This window comes from Diabrotica virgifera, chromosome 8 (genome assembly GCF_917563875.1).
Source record: "Diabrotica virgifera virgifera chromosome 8, PGI_DIABVI_V3a".
Classification (NCBI taxonomy): Eukaryota; Metazoa; Arthropoda; class Insecta; order Coleoptera; family Chrysomelidae; genus Diabrotica; species Diabrotica virgifera.
This window is the reverse complement of record NC_065450.1, coordinates 136,128,758-136,148,559: the sequence shown is the minus strand read 5'-3', so window position 1 is coordinate 136,148,559 and position 19,802 is coordinate 136,128,758. Positions and strand designations below refer to the sequence as shown.

Below are 19,802 nucleotides of genomic sequence, written 5' to 3'. Positions count from 1 at the left end.
ATATATGGTATTGATATTTTCCTGGTATTATTTCTTGTGAATGTTGTAGGATCCCGTTCTAAGTTATTCTGTTCCATTCGATCCAATCTTGACAATTTCTTATTTATAAACGATACAGGATAATCATTTTTTAATAAAACAGATGTTTACAATTGTTTTTCTTCTAAAAATGAATTTTCGTTAGAACAAGTAATTTTGGCTCTATCATATAAGGATTTAATGATTCCCTCTTTAACGTTGATGTGATTTGATTTGTAATTGAGATATCTGTTGGTGTGTGTTGGTTTTCTATACTCTTGAGTCTCATATCCATTAAAAATAGTTGATTATAAAAATGCCACAAGGAGATAGCTTCAGAACAACATTTTGAAATAATGATTACAAAAATGTATAATACTTGCGCAAAATCTAATTTTTTTTAAAATCATTCATTTATTTTTTCGAATCCTGAGAAAACTAATGAGTATTTTTGAAAAATTTAAAAGTAGAATGAAAGATAACATTATGAACGAGGGCCGAAAGTCCCTAAAAACTTCTCTAATGTTGATTTTAATAAGTTACAGGGTTGAAAAAGAAGAGAAAATTGAGTATGATTTTTAATTTCAAATATATCATTTAAAAGAAACTTTTTGTTTATTCTAAGGGACGTTCGGCTCTCGGTAATAATATATTCTTTCATTTTGCGTTTAAATTTTTCAAAAATACTCATTAGTTTTCTCAAGGTTCGGAAAAAATAAATGCATTTAAAAATCATTGGACCGAAATTTTTGGGCAAGTATTATACATTTTTGTAATCAGTATATCAAAAGCTTTTAAATGAGATGTCGCATGATGTACTTTCCCAACTATTTTCAATGGGAAATAAGCCACAATTTTACCAAAAAAATGATTTTATTAACGTTTCGAAGCCCAAATCGGGTTTCGTTGTCAAAATACAAAATACTACTAGTATTTAGAGGAACAAATAGCTTCAGAACAACATCTACTTTCCCATTTAAAAAAATCGAAGTTATGACTGGCACCTGAAGGGGTGTCGCGTAAGGTTTGAAACATTGATGCTTTAATATACTATGATTATTTAAAAAATCAATAAGTTAATAAGGAGGGGTAACACTTAGTCTAGCACACTGTATGAATACACCTACTGGCAGAATAGCACAAAGCATATATACGGCTGTTGAGCGTAGAGATCACATAATTAAAGCAGTCTTTAGTGATTTTCTAACGGAAATTAACAAGTTATTATAAATACGCCCCAATTACTTCTATTGATGGTGAAAGGAGTTTTTCAAGATATAAAAATAATTTATCTAATCAAAGAATATGTTTCCTCGTAAAGAATTTGGAAAAACACATTGTAGTGAATTTAAATCGAAGATAATAATATATTTATAGTGATATTGTTGTTTTATTTTAAATAGGTAACTGTTGGTAGCAGTTTTTGTAAAAACTGTGAATAAATTGCATATATTTAAAAAAATGATTTTATTTGAAAGATAATAAATAAGATTGCCGCCCCCCTATAAAAGAACCCCTTAGAATAGAATAGAACAAAAAATTTGTGGTTTCTCGAAATGCGCATTTTTTGAATTTTTGTGCATATCTTGCGCATATTTCGTAATTTTTTACCGCATATATATTATATGCGCATATTTCATCAAAATTGATCCCATATAAATCTGCTCCCTAGTAATGAGGAAACGACCGAGGAGGAGGAGGTCGCCATACAAGAATTCGCTTTATCCAGCGGTTGTCTTCCATTCTTCATATGTGTCCTGTCCAGTTCCATTTTAACATGGCAACCTTCTGGATCGCATATGTTACTACTGATCGTCTTCTTCGATCTCTTCATTGGACTTTTGCGATCACTGAGATTAATGTTGAACATTCTCCGTTTTATAGCTCTCTGAGTCACTTGAAGTTTGTGGACTATGGTATTGTTAAAAGCCCAAGTTCGGTTTCGTATGTCAGAACTGGCAACATGTACTGATCAAACGTTTTTGCTTTTAAAGTGTTTGGCAAGTTTGATTTAAATACTCTTTGTAATCGACCAAATGCTGCCCATGCTAAGGAACATTATAATTCTATTTAAACCAGCGTTTAGGTAGTAGCTAGTAATATCAACCATGTACATCAGTCCATAAAATATCTAACGTTTTCTTTTGCCATAACAAAACACTTAATTTTTAGCAATCCATTGACTGAAAATAATGATCTGACTTTCCGATCGGGAGGCTAAACCGCTAATTACTAACTTTTACAACTCTTCTCAATAAGATTTGAACTATAGGTATAAAGAACAATTCTGAAGATTTTAAAAGTGGATCAAGTAACGATAAAGTCTTGATATAAAAGTTCCTCTTCTTCTTCTTTTTTTGTATAAACTTACACAACGTTTACGTTTACGTTTACAATCCTCATGCCAAAAAACGTTTACGTTTACTTTTTTTGGCATGATTTCTAATTTAGACTGTAACTTAGCATGGCTTATATTATTTACAATTGGTTGTATTTAGTAAATCAAAATATTTTTTTTATTGACTGAACTATAGGTAAAAGAATAAAATAATCTAGTGATGAGCGCGCTAATAACCGGCAAAATAACGCAAAAGATGAAAAACATAATACATTGCGTAACAAAAAGAGATGAAACTAGTGGAGGTGGAAATTATCGGTGTAAACGTAAAAATTAACATAACATTACATAGTTTCCCATTTTTAGACGTCTGTGATAGGAGTATTTTATAAAATTCTGCTGTCATAGTGACACTCCACTAGTAGGGCAGTCAGTGAGGGTATTTGGCTCCGAATTCCATCTAACTACATCGATTTACTTGATATTTTTACAGTAAGTAGGGAATAGCTTAAGAAACAAAGTCTACCCTATGACGAAATGCGCTTTTCTACCCCTCTTCGGGGGTGAACAATTGTTTGGTTAAAAACCTTAAAAACTATGCATCTAACAGAAAAAATATACAAAATATTTTTGTACCGTATAAAAAAACAAAAGAGATTCGTTCCTTCATAAACCTTCTAGTTATAATACAAAAAGAGATATGGTAGGTGAGAAGAGTTTGTTTTTTTTTGTGCATGCTCAAATCGGTGTATTCAATTTGAAATAACAGAGAAACGGTCGATTTTAGGTGTACAATGATACTAATAACTTTTGTAGTGCTTGAAAATGCATTTAAAATGGGCAATATTAAATGTCAATTACATTCAATCTAAGCGAGATATTATGCTACAAAAAATTGATGACTAATGTATTTTAAGAAGAAATGAGAAGAAAGAGATACGAAAAAAAGATACCACACAAAAATGTGGGGTTCTTTTAGATAAAAATTTTGTTTTCACTTTTCATTACTGTATCTCTTATTATTTTCAAGTTACATGGAGAAAAAGGAAGATTTTTAAGAACATTTAAAAATTCGCTCTAAAATTTGATCTTAATTTTTTTTAAACCATTCATGTTAAACCCGTCCAACTTTTTGTACATAGAAATAACACTATAGTCAAATGTATTGTAGAAGAAAAACGATGCATTTACATTCTGGTGGATGAGGGTTAAAATTATTTCTCATTTGTTCTTAAAACACATTAGTTATCAATTTTGTTTGCAGCATATCTCCCTTAGTTTGAATGAAATGGAACTTTATTATTGCTCATTTTAAAGGTCTTGCCAAGCACTACAAAAGGTATTGATAGCATTATACACCTAAAATCGACCGTTTCTCTGTTATTTCAAGTTGAATACACCAATTTGGGCATGTACCAAAAAAACACAAACTCTTTTCACCCACCATATCTCTTTTTGTATTATAAGTGGAAGATTTGTAAGTGTTTTTTTGTTTTTTTATAACCTACAAAAATGTTTTATATAGGGTTTTTAGTTAGATGCATAGTTTTTAAGGTATTTGCGAAAAACCGTTCGAAAAGGTGTTATGTTTCAATCAAAAAAGGCCAATTTTCAATCACGAATAACTCAAAAAGTATTGAGTTCTCAAAAAAAAATTATAGAACAGTTTTTGCTTAGAATTAGGTTCTCTAGCGAATTCCGTGGGTATTTTAGCCAAAAAATGTTCACCCCTGAGAAGGGGTGGGAACCACCCCTAAGATAAAAGCACACATCTGCATAGGGTAGATTTTGAAATAGGAGATAAGTAGAGGATATTTACAAAATTTTATTAAAATCCATGCAGTAGAATAGAATTCGGAGGTAATACTCTATTCTTGCTCCCATTGACTGGGGTATAGTTTCATCCCTTTTAGTTTCGCAATGTATTATGTTTTCCATCTTTTGCGTTATGTTGCCGGTTATTAGCGCGCTCATCACTGTATAGGAAAAGAAGGTACATTCAACAAAAAGAGTTACTCTTTTCTCTACTACTAAGATTTTCTTGATACCATTTTTACGAGTTACCGGAGGTGGAATAGTTATTTGGGAAAATAATCGTTTCTGGGATTCGTATTCCTACAAAAAACCCATTTTAAGCACAACTTTAAGGTTAAAATTTGATGAGGTATAATGTGACTACTTATTAGGTCCTTTTAAAATGCCAATCAATTTAAATGGACTTCTGTATTTAGATTTTCTTCAAAAACATTTACTCGGATTACTAGAGGATATACCTCTCACCTTAACACGTTGACGGACACTGCGTCAAATGTATAAGCAAGTGTTGTGACACTATAATATGTATTTTGAAAGTACAATAAAAAAATGCAACGTCTATTATAGGCGTTGCATCACATTACATCAATGGAAATTAGACGTATATAGAGGTTCTGTTCGTCAACGTATTAACAGTCCGTTTACACTTGTCGTGTGTCGGATCCGTATTTTAATCGGAGGTTCCAGTAGCAGAGCATTTTATATGGAGCTATTCACATTTATCGGACACCGATTTTTTGTTGGCGACGACCTTAAAAATGTCGGCTGTTTTGCGAGCCTTCGTCGCCCGAAAAAAAATCGTATCAGATCCATAGATATAATAACACAATAGATTAGGCCAGGTCCGAAAAATAGCGTAACGCGGAGCAGTTCGGGTCGGTGCGTGGTCTATCTATCTCTCTCTACCGGCGCTTAACTTTCTCTCTCTAGCATATGATAGCTGCCGCCTCTGTGTCACTGTCGTTCTATTACTCCCACCTCTTGGTAGATACTCTCACACTCTCACGACAAAGATAGCTAGACCACTGTACTTGATATTGGCGTTACACCCCGATGCATTGAGTAGCATATCCTTAGCCTGATCTATTGTTGACATATCTCTGGTCAGATCTCGTTTGTCTATGAGTAAGAATAGCGCTGTTCACATTTTTGTGGCGGTCGGGGCTAGTGATGCCATATAAAGTCAACAGAGAATTCGTGAGAATGGGAAAAATAAATGATGAGATTTCGCTAGAGTTTAATTCTGAAGGGAATGGGGATTATTACATGATAAATAATAATACAATACTATAATAACAATAATATAATTTTTAATACGTTATATTGTCAGATATTATAGTCTTCTGTTTTCTGATGTGGAAGGAACATTAATATCATAGTCGACGTTTTATTGTCAATATATTTAAATTTCAACCTGTCCATAATGGAAAGATTACAATCTAAAGTGTTACGCTCTATAACAGAGGCCCCATGGTTCGTGTCAAACAAAGACATTTATTGTGATCTAGAAATACCTACGGTCAGTGAAGTGATAGTTCAGTGCTGCAGTGTTCGGTACATAAAACGCCTAGAAACCCGTTCAAATGCCCTGGCAATAAACTTGCTTGATAACAGTCAACAAACTCAAAGACTAAAACATAAAAATCTACTGAACCTGGTTTATAAATAAGTATTCTAACTCAACGTATCTACTGGTCAACCTACAGGTTGTAAACCTGCGGCTCTGTTTGCTCTATTCACTTGATCTTTCACTTCTGTCTCGAGCTTTCCGTAGCTAGATAGTGTGATGCCTAGATATTTAAACTCAATCACTGTTTAGACATTTTATAAAATTTATTTTGTTACATTTTTTAATGTAAGCTTTGATTTTATGATGGACGTTGCTATGGTTGACGCTAACAACTGAGAATTATATTAGAAAAATAACTCTTGTCAAGCAGCAATCAAACTCAAAATATATCCCTTTTTGCAAATGAAGTTTTTATATTTAAATGATTAATTCAAAAATATGGTCAATCATCATTGATTAGCCCGAAGTTTATATATAATTAGTTTGGTCCTTCGAGCCGGATAAAGAAAATTTGTGCAGTAAATAAGGTTTACACGGTTTACGACATTCAGTGCGAAGGAAGCCGATGTCCATTTGAAAAGGTTCACACAAGGTTACGACATTCAGTGCTAAGGAAGCCGATGTCGATTTGAGGTTAAAAAAAACCATACATGGTAGGTGACTTTTGATTCATTGTATTTTTTCATTTGTGCCACAATGGCCGAACAAGAGTTAAAGAGTTTAAAAGCAAAAAGGGGAGTAGTTAAAGGTAAACTTACAAGGTTTAAGAATTATTTTGAAAAAATTTATAAGGATGATGTTTCTAAAAAATTGATCACAGATGTAGAGTTTAGGTTAAGCAAGGTTACACCCTTGTATGAAGAGTTTCATGAGATTCAAGAAAAAATCGATGAACTAGAGGAGAGTAAGGATAATGAAAATGAAATTAATACTTTTGAGGCTTCGTATTTTGAACTTGTTAGTGATATGCAAATATTTTGCGATAATTTTAAAATTGAATATAATGCAGATATTGTATCAGTTCATAGGGATTCAAACCAAGGGGTTAATAATAATAATAGTTTTCAGGCATTGGTTAAGTTACCACCTATTTCTTTATGTAGTTTTAACGGGCAGTATGACTCGTGGATCGAATATAAAGATTGTTTTCTGGCATTGGTTCACAATAATGCTTCTTTAACAGATATTCAGAGATTTTATTATTTGCGATCTTCTCTTGAAGCGGGTCCTCAACAAATAATAAAATCTATAGAGGTTTCGTCAATAAATTATAAAATAGCTTGGCAAATCAAAATTTAGCTGTCACTAAACATTTACGATCATTAAATAGTTTAGGCTTAGACACACAAAGTTGGTATAGCATAATAATATTTATAATGTGTTCTAAATTTGATGCTACCACCAGAAGGGAATGGGAATGTTTCAAACATAAAAATGACTTACCCAGTATGACAGATTTAAATATATTTTTAAAGGAAAAATGTCAAATGTTAGAGATGCTTCAAATATCTTCTGGTTATACAAATAATAAAGCAAATGTTCGCACTGTAAATTCGCGAAGTATTGCTTTTATTGAACGTCAGTCTAGTGTCAAATGTTACTTTTGTCAAAAAGATCATCCGATTTATAAATGCGATGCATTTTTAAAATTAAATGTAAATGACAGAATATCGGCTGCTAAAAGATTAAATTTGTGTTTAAATTGTTTAAGGAATTCACATCTTACATGGAAATGCAAGTTACAAAAGTGTATAAAATGTCAAAAATGGCATAATTCATTATTGCATTTAAATAATGTCAACGCTAATGTGTCTAGAAATATGGCTACTACTGATTCAATCGATACGAATCAACATCGAATAGGATCGAATCCAAATATCGATTTAATCGACAATTGTATTGAACGCTCAGACAGCGATCAACGTCAGCTAAGTTCTTCCCTTCATGTTTCCAAAGACGTTGCCAATAATTCATAAGAGATTTCTGAGGTTTTATTGTCGACGGTCTTAGTTCGCATTGTAAATGGAAATAAATCGATTGTTTGTCGTGGATTATTGGATAGCGTTTCTCAGAGTAGTTTTATTAGTGAGATTATTTCATTCATAGGAGATTCTGACTAATAGAAAGCTACAGAAATCTAAATTAAATCGATAATTTTTGATAATTTCCCGTCGTCAAGTACCTATAATACGTCAGATGCCCTTCGTTGCTATGAAAAAATACATTCAGTGACATTAATGACAATTAATGTTATAAAAATTATAAAAGTGATGACTTTCAACCGTAAAATATTTATAACAACTGTGTGTTTAATTGTACTTACATAATTAAATTACAATAATATTTTGGTTTTGAACAGTTTTATTCATGAAATAATCGCAACAAATTGCACTCGATCTCTAAAATTAATATATAATTTTTGCCCTCGTGACACTTTGACATAATTTCACTCGCCATCGGCTCGTGACATTAAAACTGTCAAAGTGTCACTCGGGAAATTTTCAATAATTTCAGAGCTCTTGTGCAATTACTACTGAAAATTTGTAAATTATTAGATTTAAAATGTCAAAAGGTAGAACATTTCGTCAAGGGTGTTGGAGAGGCGCTAGCAAAAATTAATAAAGAAGCGATTGTCACGTTTTTGCCAAGGAGTTTTTATTATGGATACTCATTGTTTGGTTATTCCCTTTATTACGGGAAAGTTACCGATCAGGTCTTTCAATAAAAATTATTTAAAAATTCCCTTAGGTTTAAAGTTGACAGATCCAGATTTTCATGTATCTGATGATATAGATTTATTGGTAGGTTCGAGTATATTTTGGTCTGTTTTGTTAGGAGGTAAAAAATCTTTAGGTCCAAATATGCCGATTTTGCAAAATACAAAATTTGGTTGGATAATTGCTGGGAATGTATACCTTAATTCCCTAGAACCTAAAAATTCTCATACATTTTTTAATGTTAATTCTTATAATGAATCAATAAATAATCAATTAGTAAAGTTCTGAGAGATTGAAGAATTGGGTTCGTCAAGAAAAATATTGTAAAATGAAGAAATGTTTTGCGAAAATTATTTTAAGAAAACGGTTAGAAAAAATTCTTCAGGAAGGTATGTAATTAAAATCCCATTTAAAGATAAAATAAATGAATTAGGGGATTCTAAAACTATGGCGTTGCATAGATTTGAGTTATTGGAAAAACGTTTAAACAAAAATAAAGATTTGAAGAGTATGTATGTTACTTTTATGAATGAGTATATGGAATGGTAACATATGTCGGAGACGGATTTTAACAATGATAACGGATATTTTTACCGCATCATGCTGTGGTAAAACATTCTAGTTTAACGACTAAATGTCGTGTAGTCTTTAATGGTTCTGCAAAATCAAGTTCAGGTCTGTCTATAAATGATGTGCAATATATAGGTCCATCTCTTCAACAAGATATATTTTCAATTCATCTAAGGTTTCGTCTACACTAGTGTGTTATAAGCGGTGATATATCAAAAATGTATCGTCAAGTTTTAGTGGACAAAGATGATTGTCAATTTCAAAAAATAATTTGGCGTGCAGACTCAAATGAAAACCTAAAATGTTATAAGTTAAATACTGTTACATACGGTACCGCATCTGCTCCGTATCTTGCTGTTAGGAGTTTGTTACAAGTAGCTGAAGATAATAAGCATCATTATTCATTAGCATCAAAAATAATTAAGCGCGACTTCTATATGGATGACTTGCTCAGTTCCTCAGATACTAAAGAAGAAATAATAAAGATACAGAAAGATGTTTCGAAAGTTTTAACTGATTCAGGGTTTGAATTACGAAAATGGCTTTGTAATGAACCAAATATAGTTAAAGATTTTAACATTAATAATGATTTAGATGTTGCTGTACTTCCATTAGGTGAGCAAAATAAAATGTTAGGGATCTATTGGGATCCACAGAATGATTTTATTGGATATAAAATAAATATTGGTTTTTCTATTGAACCACGTCAATGGAATAAACGCTGTATTCTGTCGGTAATTTGTCAGATATACGATCCATTAGGACTATTAGGTCCTATTGTAATAAATGCAAAGTTAATTGTGCAAGATTTGTGGAAAAGAAAATTTGAATGGGATCAAGATTTACCGCAAGACCTTATTAAAATTTGGTTAGAATTTTATAGTAATTTAAATTCTTTGAATGAATTAAAAATACCACGTCATGCTAGTATATCAGATTATATTAATATTGAATTACATGGTTTCAGTGATGCATCTACACGGGCTTATGGTTGCTGTATCTATATAAGATGTTTAATGTCGTCAGGAACTTATATATGTAATTTTTTATGTGCAAAATCACGGGTTGCACCATTGAAATTGTTAAATTTCCCTAGATTGGACTTTGTGCGACAGTTTTACTAGCTAATTTAATAAAAAAGGTTTCGGATTTTATATGTATTCCAGTGAATGGTATTTATTGTTGGACTGACTCCACAATTTGTTTGTGTTGGATTAAGGGTAATCCAAGTGAATGGAAACAATTTGTTGCCAATCGAGTGCCAGAGATACAATATTTGACTAATATTACTTCTTGGAATCATGTTCGATCAGAATACAATCCAGCAGATTTGTTGTCACGAGGAGTTTCGGTAGATAATTTATTGAATAATAATTTGTGGTGGTCTGGACCAGAATGGCTTCTTAAAGATAGTAAAAAATGGAATATTTTAAAACCTGAACAATGTCAGAATGTACCGGAGACAAAGGTTGTTTCTTGTGTTGCTGTTAATGACTTTAATTTGGTTAACTATTTGTTAAAGCATTTTTCTTTATTGAACAAATTTTTGAGGATTTTAGCATATTATATTTTACGATTTTGTAATAATTGTAAAGTTAATAATAAATCAAATAGAAAGACTGGTGTACTAACACCAGAAGAGCTTGAAGCAGCTCTAGCATTAGCAATAAATTCTGTTCAAAGAGAATGTTTTCCATTAGAATACAAGAGTCTAATGAATAATAAAGAAATACCAAATAAAAGTAAAATTATTTATTTGAATCCTTTTATTCATGAAAGGTTACTAAAGGTTGGTGGACGTTTAAGAAATAGAAATATTCCGTTTGACAGCAAACATCAAATTATTTTACCAAATAATCCTGTTTTAACAAAAAGAATTTTATTAAATGAACATGAACGTTTGCTTCATTGTGGTGTTCAACAGTTAATTTTTCATTGAGGCAAAAATACTGGCCTATTTCAGCTCGTAGCTGCTGTAAATATGTTATAAATAAATGTATAGCTTGCTTCAAAACTAAGCCAAACCTTCTGCACAATTGAATGGGTGATTTGCCCCAGAATCGGATAAATAGTTTTTCAGTTTTTCAAAATGTAGGTACTGATTATGGTGGTCCTTTCCTTATCAAGGATCGCAAAACTAGAGGTGCTAAATTAACCAAAGCTTATATTATATGTATTTTTATATGCATGTGTACTAAGGCTGTACACATTGAGTTAGTGTCAGATCTTACCACTGATGCGTTTTTAGCAAGATTCAAAAGATTTATAAGTAGAAAAGGAAGACCTTGTAATATTTATTCTGGTAATGGTTCAAATTACATAGGTGCAAACAAGGAAATAAATACTGTTTATGAGTTTTTAGAAAAATCATCTGACTCGATTTCTCAAAGTCTTTTAAATGAGAAAATAAAATGGCATTTTATACCTGCAAATTCTCCAACGTTTGGGGGTTTATGGGAAGCGGGAATAAAAAGTATTAAGTCTCATCTAAAAAGAGTAATGGGTTGTCGATCTTTGACTTTTGAAGAATTTAGTACATTGTTGCATCAGGTGGAAGATATATTGAATTCTAGGCCACTTTGTCCTATTTCCGGTGATCCTGATGATAGCACTGCCTTGACGCCAGCGCACTTTATCATTGGACGTACCTTAACTATGTTGCCAGAGTGTGATATCACTCATGTTCCTGAGAACCGTCTCGACAAATGGCAATCTATACAATTAATGGTTCAACAACTATGGTCAAGATGGCAACTAGAGTACTTGAACGAGCTACAAATGCGTCAGAAATGGAGATCTAATTGCCACCAAATGTTAAAGCTAGGATCTCTGGTGCTGCTCAAAGACGACAGGGCTCCTCCACTTCAATGGCCTCTTGGACGAGTGACAGAAATGCATCCAGGTCCAGATGGAGTTACTAGAGTTGTGACTGTTAGAGTGCGTGGTAATGAAACAAAAAGAGCACTCAATCGTGTATGTGTTTTGCCAATAGACTGTTAATTTTATTTGTGTTTTGTATGTTAATTGGTTAGTTCTGTACGTTTTTGAAAGAACTGCGTCCTTTCAAGGGGGCCGGTATGTTTAGACATTTTATAAAATTTATTTTGTTACATTTTTGAATGTAAGCTTTGATTGTATGGTGGACGTTGCTATGGTTGACGCTAACAACTGAAAATTATATTAGAAAAATAACTCTTGTCAAGCAGCAATCAAACTCAAAATATATCCCTTTTTGCAAATGAAGTTTTTATATTTAAATGAGTAATTCAAGAATATGGTCAATCATCACTGATTAGCCCGAAGTTTATACAATCACTCTATTATTTGACCTTCCAGCTCCAATTATTATAACTTGTTATAACCATGCATTTTCTCTTTTTTGGGGAGACTAACGTGATTCATAATTCATAGTTGGCTTAAAAATTATTTAAAATTAAGGATTGTAATTATTGGTTTAATACAGTAGAGAATATATTATATTTTGTGTGTGAAAAATTGAACAGGTATGTTGGGTATATCCATCATAATATTTTGATGTCTAGAATCTACAAAGCAGATATTGGATATTCCTATGTGAATATAGTGGTCATATTCCTATATTCCTATATAGTGGTCAAAATTGTTAATATTGTTAGTGTCAAAGTAGAATTAAAAAACTCAAGGGATCGATAAACCATCATTTTATTTGTATTCAAAAAAAAGAGCCTCTTTAAAGTGAACATAATCGTTAAACCACTATTTTTATAACTTCTCAACGCCAAAATGTTTATTTTTAACATAAACACGTAATGATCAACTTTCCTCCTTTATTTTTAGTTTTCTATCTCGATGAATTAAATGCTCAATAAAAAGACGAAGAGATGTCAATGGCTACATCTTTTATGTTTTTTCCCTAAAGGTTGTTTAGGAGCACCATTAATCTTTCAACGACTGCCGTTGAGAATAAAACTTTTTGCAGGGATGGTTACGCGTAAGATTTAATAATGTACCTGAAAATATTTTGAAAAACAAAAGGAGGTTAATAATATTAACGAAACTTAAAGTATAAATACACACATTGGAAAAGTCTAGGGGTATTTTAGATCGTAAAAAAAAGACGTAATTTCTTCTTCTTTAATTATTTTGGATAAATAATAATAATCGATTTATAGTAGTTATACCCTGTTTTTAAACTAGGAGGAGTAATTCAAATTAACCGCGCCGTAGTGCTTGTTTGTAATTGGTCCAACCTCAGGTAAGTTTACTATAATGTTATGAAATTCTGACACTTTTGGCATTTCATAGGTTAGTTAAGATTTGTCGGCGATTTTTTGTGTTTATGGGTTATTCCTTTAATTTTTAGACTTGTAGTCTGCTTTTATATAAAAATCATTTGTTTTTAGAACTCTTTAGAGACGTATTGGTATAATAAATATAGATTACCGTCGAAGGTCGACATGATAAACCAAAAAGAAGATGTGTTTAGAGATTTTTCTAGTGACATTATTGGTTGTGAATCTGTCTTTTGAATTTACTTCTAATTTAAATCAGGGAGTATTACCAGAGAACGGCAGTTCTCACCAGTGGCGCACACCCACACCCACCTACACGCGACAGTAGGTATATATACACGAAATTTTCGATTTTCTAAATCTGACTGAATTGAAAATTGGGCCAACTCCCATCTTAAAGTTCAGGAAAAGACTCACACTTTATATGTCAACCATCCATTTTGGTCTAAGGATGTGGATTTTACAGCCCTTCCTATTTAGGGTCTGTTTTTCGTTCTCGTCCTCAAAACTCCCAAAAACTTCAAAATTTAAGTCCGACCTTTAAGGCTTCTAATAGTACTGATCATTATCTTTCCAACGCATGTTTAATTTTGAAAATCGGTTAAACCATTCAAAAGTTACCGAGCTCAGAAATATGACTCAATTTCTATTTAAAAAATGGGAAAATGTGGGTATGTATGTGTGTGTGGAAAAGTTAAACCGATCTGAATTTTTTTTTCTGTGTTTGTAGAGGGGGTCAGGGCCGATTCAGAACTCGTGTAGTTTGTGACTTTTGACCACCCATAAGCCAGCTATAGGACTTGGTTAGGTATAAAACGGCATATATTTTGTGGATATTTATTTTAGGTTCAAGAAGAGACAGGAGAACCGCAAATACACCAAATCAATAGTGTTGAGTTAAGCTTTCAAATGATGTATAAGCCGTCAGGATCAGACATAGCCACGGCTCAGTATAGCCGAAAAACTGATAAACTAAACTTTGAAGATTTTGGATTTTCGACAATTACTCAAAATTTCAACCTACGAATTGTGCCAATAACTAAGCGTTTGTAGGAGGACTCTAGAAGAATCTAACGGTGTATACCTCATATCCTGGAAAATTCGAATTATTAAGTTATAGACTTCATAAATCTGATCAACTCTATTATCTATGAGAAAAAAACGGTTTTTCAAGCTCAATAATTCCTGTAATAGCTTCAGTTATCATAATGGACCTTAGATGCATCAGATACTACTTATCAATACGTTTCTAACTAATTTTTAGTGATCAAAATCGGTTAAGCCGCTTAGAAGTTATTAAGCTACGCCGCTACGGTTACGACGCTAAATTTGATCTGGTAACGGGCAATCCGAGTTTATTTACCGGCATCCCAATATTTTTTGTTAATCTATTTCGAATAGAAAAAAATCTAGTGTACATTCGATGGACACTAATTCATTTGGGAGGTAATGCAACAAAGGTGACCATTTATTAAGCTTAACGTGTAATCGAGAAACATTGCATTCAACTTACAATATAATTAATAAATAACTTTGAAACACTCCTGATACAAGAATAAAAAACCGCTAAGCGCCGTAAAAATGAGTGGCGCATACAATATCCAGCTACAAAAGATCTAATATGAATTTTTTTTATGCAAAACAAAATTCTAGTTTTATTTTAAAATATTTTTCCATAATATTTGCTAAATTTAAAGTAAACGCGCCACAAAAGAGTTTCAAAATTCAAATTGTATCAAAGTTACTCTTTTGTGGCGCGTTTCACTTCAAATTGAGCAAATATTATGGAAAAATCTTTTAAAATAAAACTATAATGTTGTTTTGCATCAAAATGAAAACACATTTTCGCGCCACGTAATATTCATATCAGATCTTTTGTAGCTGGAATATTGTATGCGCCACTCATTTTTACGGCGTTTAGCGGTCTTTTATTCTTGTTTAATATACAACAAAATTTGTTGAAACGTCAAATATAACGAGGATGCCGTTCAGAAATGTCAAAAATAACGAGATGTGCAATTAAAAAGAATTGGTCATCAAAAAGTATGGTTGTAATAAAAACAAAAACAAAATCAATACAAAGTGCGTCCACCCTGATTTATTACGGCTCTACATCTGTCGTTAATAGACAAAATGCAATTGTCGATATCCTGTTGAGGTAAGGTTTGCCCATTCTTCTATCAGACCCTCTCGGAAACGAAACGGCGTGTATATATTACCCATATGTGGAGTAATTCTTTGCTGAACCATGTCCTATACATGGTCGGTAGGATTCAAGTCGTATGATTGTGCTAGCCTAGGCAACATATCAATACCGTCGTTGGTAAGCCAGTCTATCAGTGCGCGTGCGACATGTAAACCAGCATTATTACGCATGGCGTGGAAGTTTTGAACAACCACACGAGCTAACGTACGAGCGATAAGTTAAAGAATAGTGTCTAGGTACCACTGAGCTGTAAGAATGCGGTCTGGAAAAACGAGGTACGTTCTTCCACCCATTATTTTTCCACTTCATACTATTACTGTATTATTTCTGATCGTAGCATCGTACCATCATTCTACATTTCCAGATCGTCTCTTGCTCGTCGAGAATTTGGATCTAACCTAAATCTAGATTGGTCGTATAATGAAACTATAGCCCAATCATTTGCATCCCAGTTTTGATATTCTTGACAACATTCTAATCTTGCAGCGCGATTGCCTCTGGAGAGAGGTGTACCTATCTCCAGACCTATCACTTAATCTCAATGGCCTTCGACTGCGGAGATTGGCTTCGTGGAGATGATTCCTTACAGTATCATGGCCTATGGTTACCTGTTGTGTCCGCTGAAAGTCGCTAATCAATTCAGTTGCTGTAATTTTTGGTTGTCTTCTATCGGTTAACATTAAAAATCGGTCTTGAGCTGCAGTTGTAGCTCACGTTCTGGATGATGTTCGGCTGGACTTCCAGTGACACAAAAACGCCACCACAATTGACTTGTAGCACTTTGGGAGATTCCCCTGCTCTCAGCTACATTAGTTTTCGCATGCGACACTGAAGAAGGCCTAGAGCACTGTTCATCTCGTCCAAAGTTAAATTACGTTGTTCCATGATAAAGAACAATATTTTCAATGCACTAACTAAACACGAACAAAATCTAAACTAGCAGAACATTTACTGGAGCATAAAATCTATAGTTTTTTTTCCGCTCCTGTTAAAAACTTTTTGTTATCACTTTTGCTTTTATTTTTTTTTTCTCACAAAAATGTACAGGATGAGCAGCTGTATAAACTCAATTGAAATTAAGCGATCACATGAATTTATTTTTATTAATTTTAAAAATATATTTAATAAAAATATTAAAAATATTTATAAAATTTTTCAAATATATGTATATTTGAAGAGATACGATGTTTAGGTACTCGCAAATTAATTTTTAATTGAGACAATGTCTCGGTTTTTCCAATTAGACTGTTTAGAGAAACTTGACAAAACTAATATATCAACAAGCAATAATTGGACTTTGTAAGTCCTAGGTTTTCACCCAACGTGACCGAAAATAGAATCGGAAGTCGATATTTGAACTCTTTGTGCAACTTCGCTTTGATTGCTATAAACTTACGTGCATAGAAATCGGCCCACTTAAAAATTTGGTCATTTTTGATGTCTCATATTTCCTAAACCTGTTGGCCGATTGAAGTGATTTTCTGAACGTGTTATAGCCTGATTCTTTAACAATACTACTGTAATAATATTAACAATATAGTTGCTAAACAGGTAAATTTTCATTGTATACCGGGTGTACCAATCAAACTGTGTTTTTTGCTCAAAGTTCGCACCATCCTGTGGAATATTCTAGCATTTATAAAAGACTGAAATTAAGACCCGAGTATAGCCTCAGGTTTTCTTAACATTCTGTTTTTCGATTCATTCGTTTATGTTGGATAATAAAAAAGTTAAGTACTTTAATAACTAGACATGTTCTTCATCAATACAAAATGTTTCTAAATAAGTGCGACAAACTTTAAGGGATAAGTCTGCATAAAAAAATAATGACAGTTGGCTTTATAAAAGTATGTCCGCAAATGTTTCGTTTCCGAGATACGGGATGTTGAATTTCTTCTTACATGCTAACGATTTATTTTATTGCTTTAAAACCAGTTGAATTATGCCAATGACATTTGGTGGGTTTTAAGACGTAATTATTTCACATGTTTTGACATACAATTAAGAATTTAATATTCACTATTAGCGCGCATACGTGTAATATGACCGATCATATTACCCGTGTACGCGCCAATGGTGAATATAACATTCTTAATTTTATGTCAAAAAATCCGCAGTGCTATCTCTTAAAACCTACCAAATTTAATTTGCATATTTTAACTGGTTTTAAAGCAATAAATAAATCGTCAGTTTGTAAGAAGAAATTCAACATCCCGTATCTCGGAAACGAAACACTTGCGGACATATTTTTATAAAGCCAACTGTCAGTATTTTTCATGTAGAATTACTCCTTAAAATTTGTCGCACTTATTTAGAAACACTGCGCATTGATGAAGAACATGTCTAGTTGTTAAAGTACCTAACTTTTTTATTATCCAACATAAACAAATGAATTAAAAAACAGAATATTAGGAAAACCTGAGGCTATAGTCGGGTTTTAATTTCAGTATTTTATAAATTCTAGAATATTCCACAGGGTGATGCGAACTTTGAGAAAAAAACACAGTTTGATTGGTACCCCGGTATACAATGAAAATTTACCTGTTTAGCAACAATATTATTAATATTATTACAGTAGTATTGCTAAATAATCTGACTATAACATGTTCAGAAAATCACTTACTTAAATCGGCCAACAGGTTTAGGAAATATAAGACATCAAAAATGACCAAATTTTTAAGTGGGCCGATTTCTATGCACGTAAGTTTACGATTCCCTAATTTTGAGTCATGTTTGCCAAACTTCAGGTCATAAATTCAAATAATGACAAATAAGCTATCATTCGACACCTTATTTGTCATAGTATCTGTTCTAATAACCGAAGAGTTGTGTTCACGGACATTACGGACAAGCAGACAGAGAACAGACAGACATGAAACCGAAAGTATAATATATTTGTTCTCGTCTTGCTACTTACAACTCTGGAACAGGACGTCCGAGGTAAAATTTCTCACCTAATTTCTTTAGGTTATAATATACTCTCATTTTACACCTCATTTGTCATTCTATGGGGTTTCTGTAACATTTCTGTTAAATTTAAGAGGCCTCTAAAATTACTTTTTACCGTCACCTAAAACTTTTAAGTAAAATGGACTTTCTATATTATAGACATATTATAAAGGACTGCTAAACTAATTTTTTTTAGATGCATCATCCAAAAAGTTGTATATTAAATACGGCGACGTCACACGTTGATTGCGTGTATAATATGTAATAATATGAGTGGTCTCTAAGTGTCTTTTCTCCCTTTTACTGGATCTTTAACCTTCCGTTACTCGCGCCAACTTTTTGTGATCGAATACTCGCGCACGGTGCAGAAGACCGGGTCCAAAAATATGGGTCAGCAATATTTGAATAAAAATTTTTTTTGTAAAATTGTGTACAATTATATTATTTAATGAATATGTAATATGTAATATGTTACTTTTTACACCACTATAGACTGGGACTTGGGATTTTTGACTTTTTTTAAACTAAATTGATGTTGCTCTGAAAATACAAAGTTTATTAATTTTACAATATTTACAAACTTAAAATTATACTACCTGAAAATACAAAGAAACAACAATTTAAGCTAATTATTCTACGTTAAAAAATTCTTAATCATTGATGACATTAAGTAATTTTAAGAAAGTTTATTCATGACATTTTGTCACTGTCACTTCACTTTATCTTGCTACTTGGCTAGTGTCTCAGCTACTTGCTTCAAACTTAAATTAAAGAGAATCTCGACAGCAGATATTGTATGTCGGGATTTCTCTTTACATCTCCCCCCCCCCCCCCTTCAGGTGAGAACTAGACAGGTATTTGTGTGGTCATTTTTGGATTCTTCAAACAACGGTGTTAGTTTTGTAATGTGGAACAGGTTTGACTCTTCTTTACTGTGTCCAGTGTCCAATTCGTAGATAGAATTCGACCATTTCTTCTTAATTGTGTACGGTCCAGTTCGCAATTCGTTTAGCTTTGCTCTGTTTAATTTATTACCATTTTCCAAGTATACTTGGTCTCCAACATTTAGTTGTAGGTCTTTTCGATGTGCATCAAATCTTCTTTTGTTGCATTCATGTGATTTTAATGTATATTTCAATGCTAATTTTCTATCTTTACTTAATTTTTCTTGTGTGACTGTAGGTCTTATTTCATCAGGTAGTATGTTTGTGTTTTCACCTTCTACTAGATATTTTGGAGTAAACCTTGTTATCGTATGCTCTGTTTTATTGTAGGCTGCTACACATTTTTGTGCAACTGTTGACCATGCAACTTTGTTCTTTGTTTCATTTATTTTACATCTTATTTT

The 19,802-nt window shown here is 32.5% G+C and overlaps 1 protein-coding gene across 2 annotated transcripts in view; it reads right to left on the bottom strand.

Annotated features, from left to right (window-relative positions):
- LOC126890385 (prolactin-releasing peptide receptor-like) overlaps positions 1 to 19,802 on the bottom strand; it is a 1,660,146-nt gene that overhangs the window by 1,257,296 nt on the left and 383,048 nt on the right. The window lies entirely within an intron of this gene.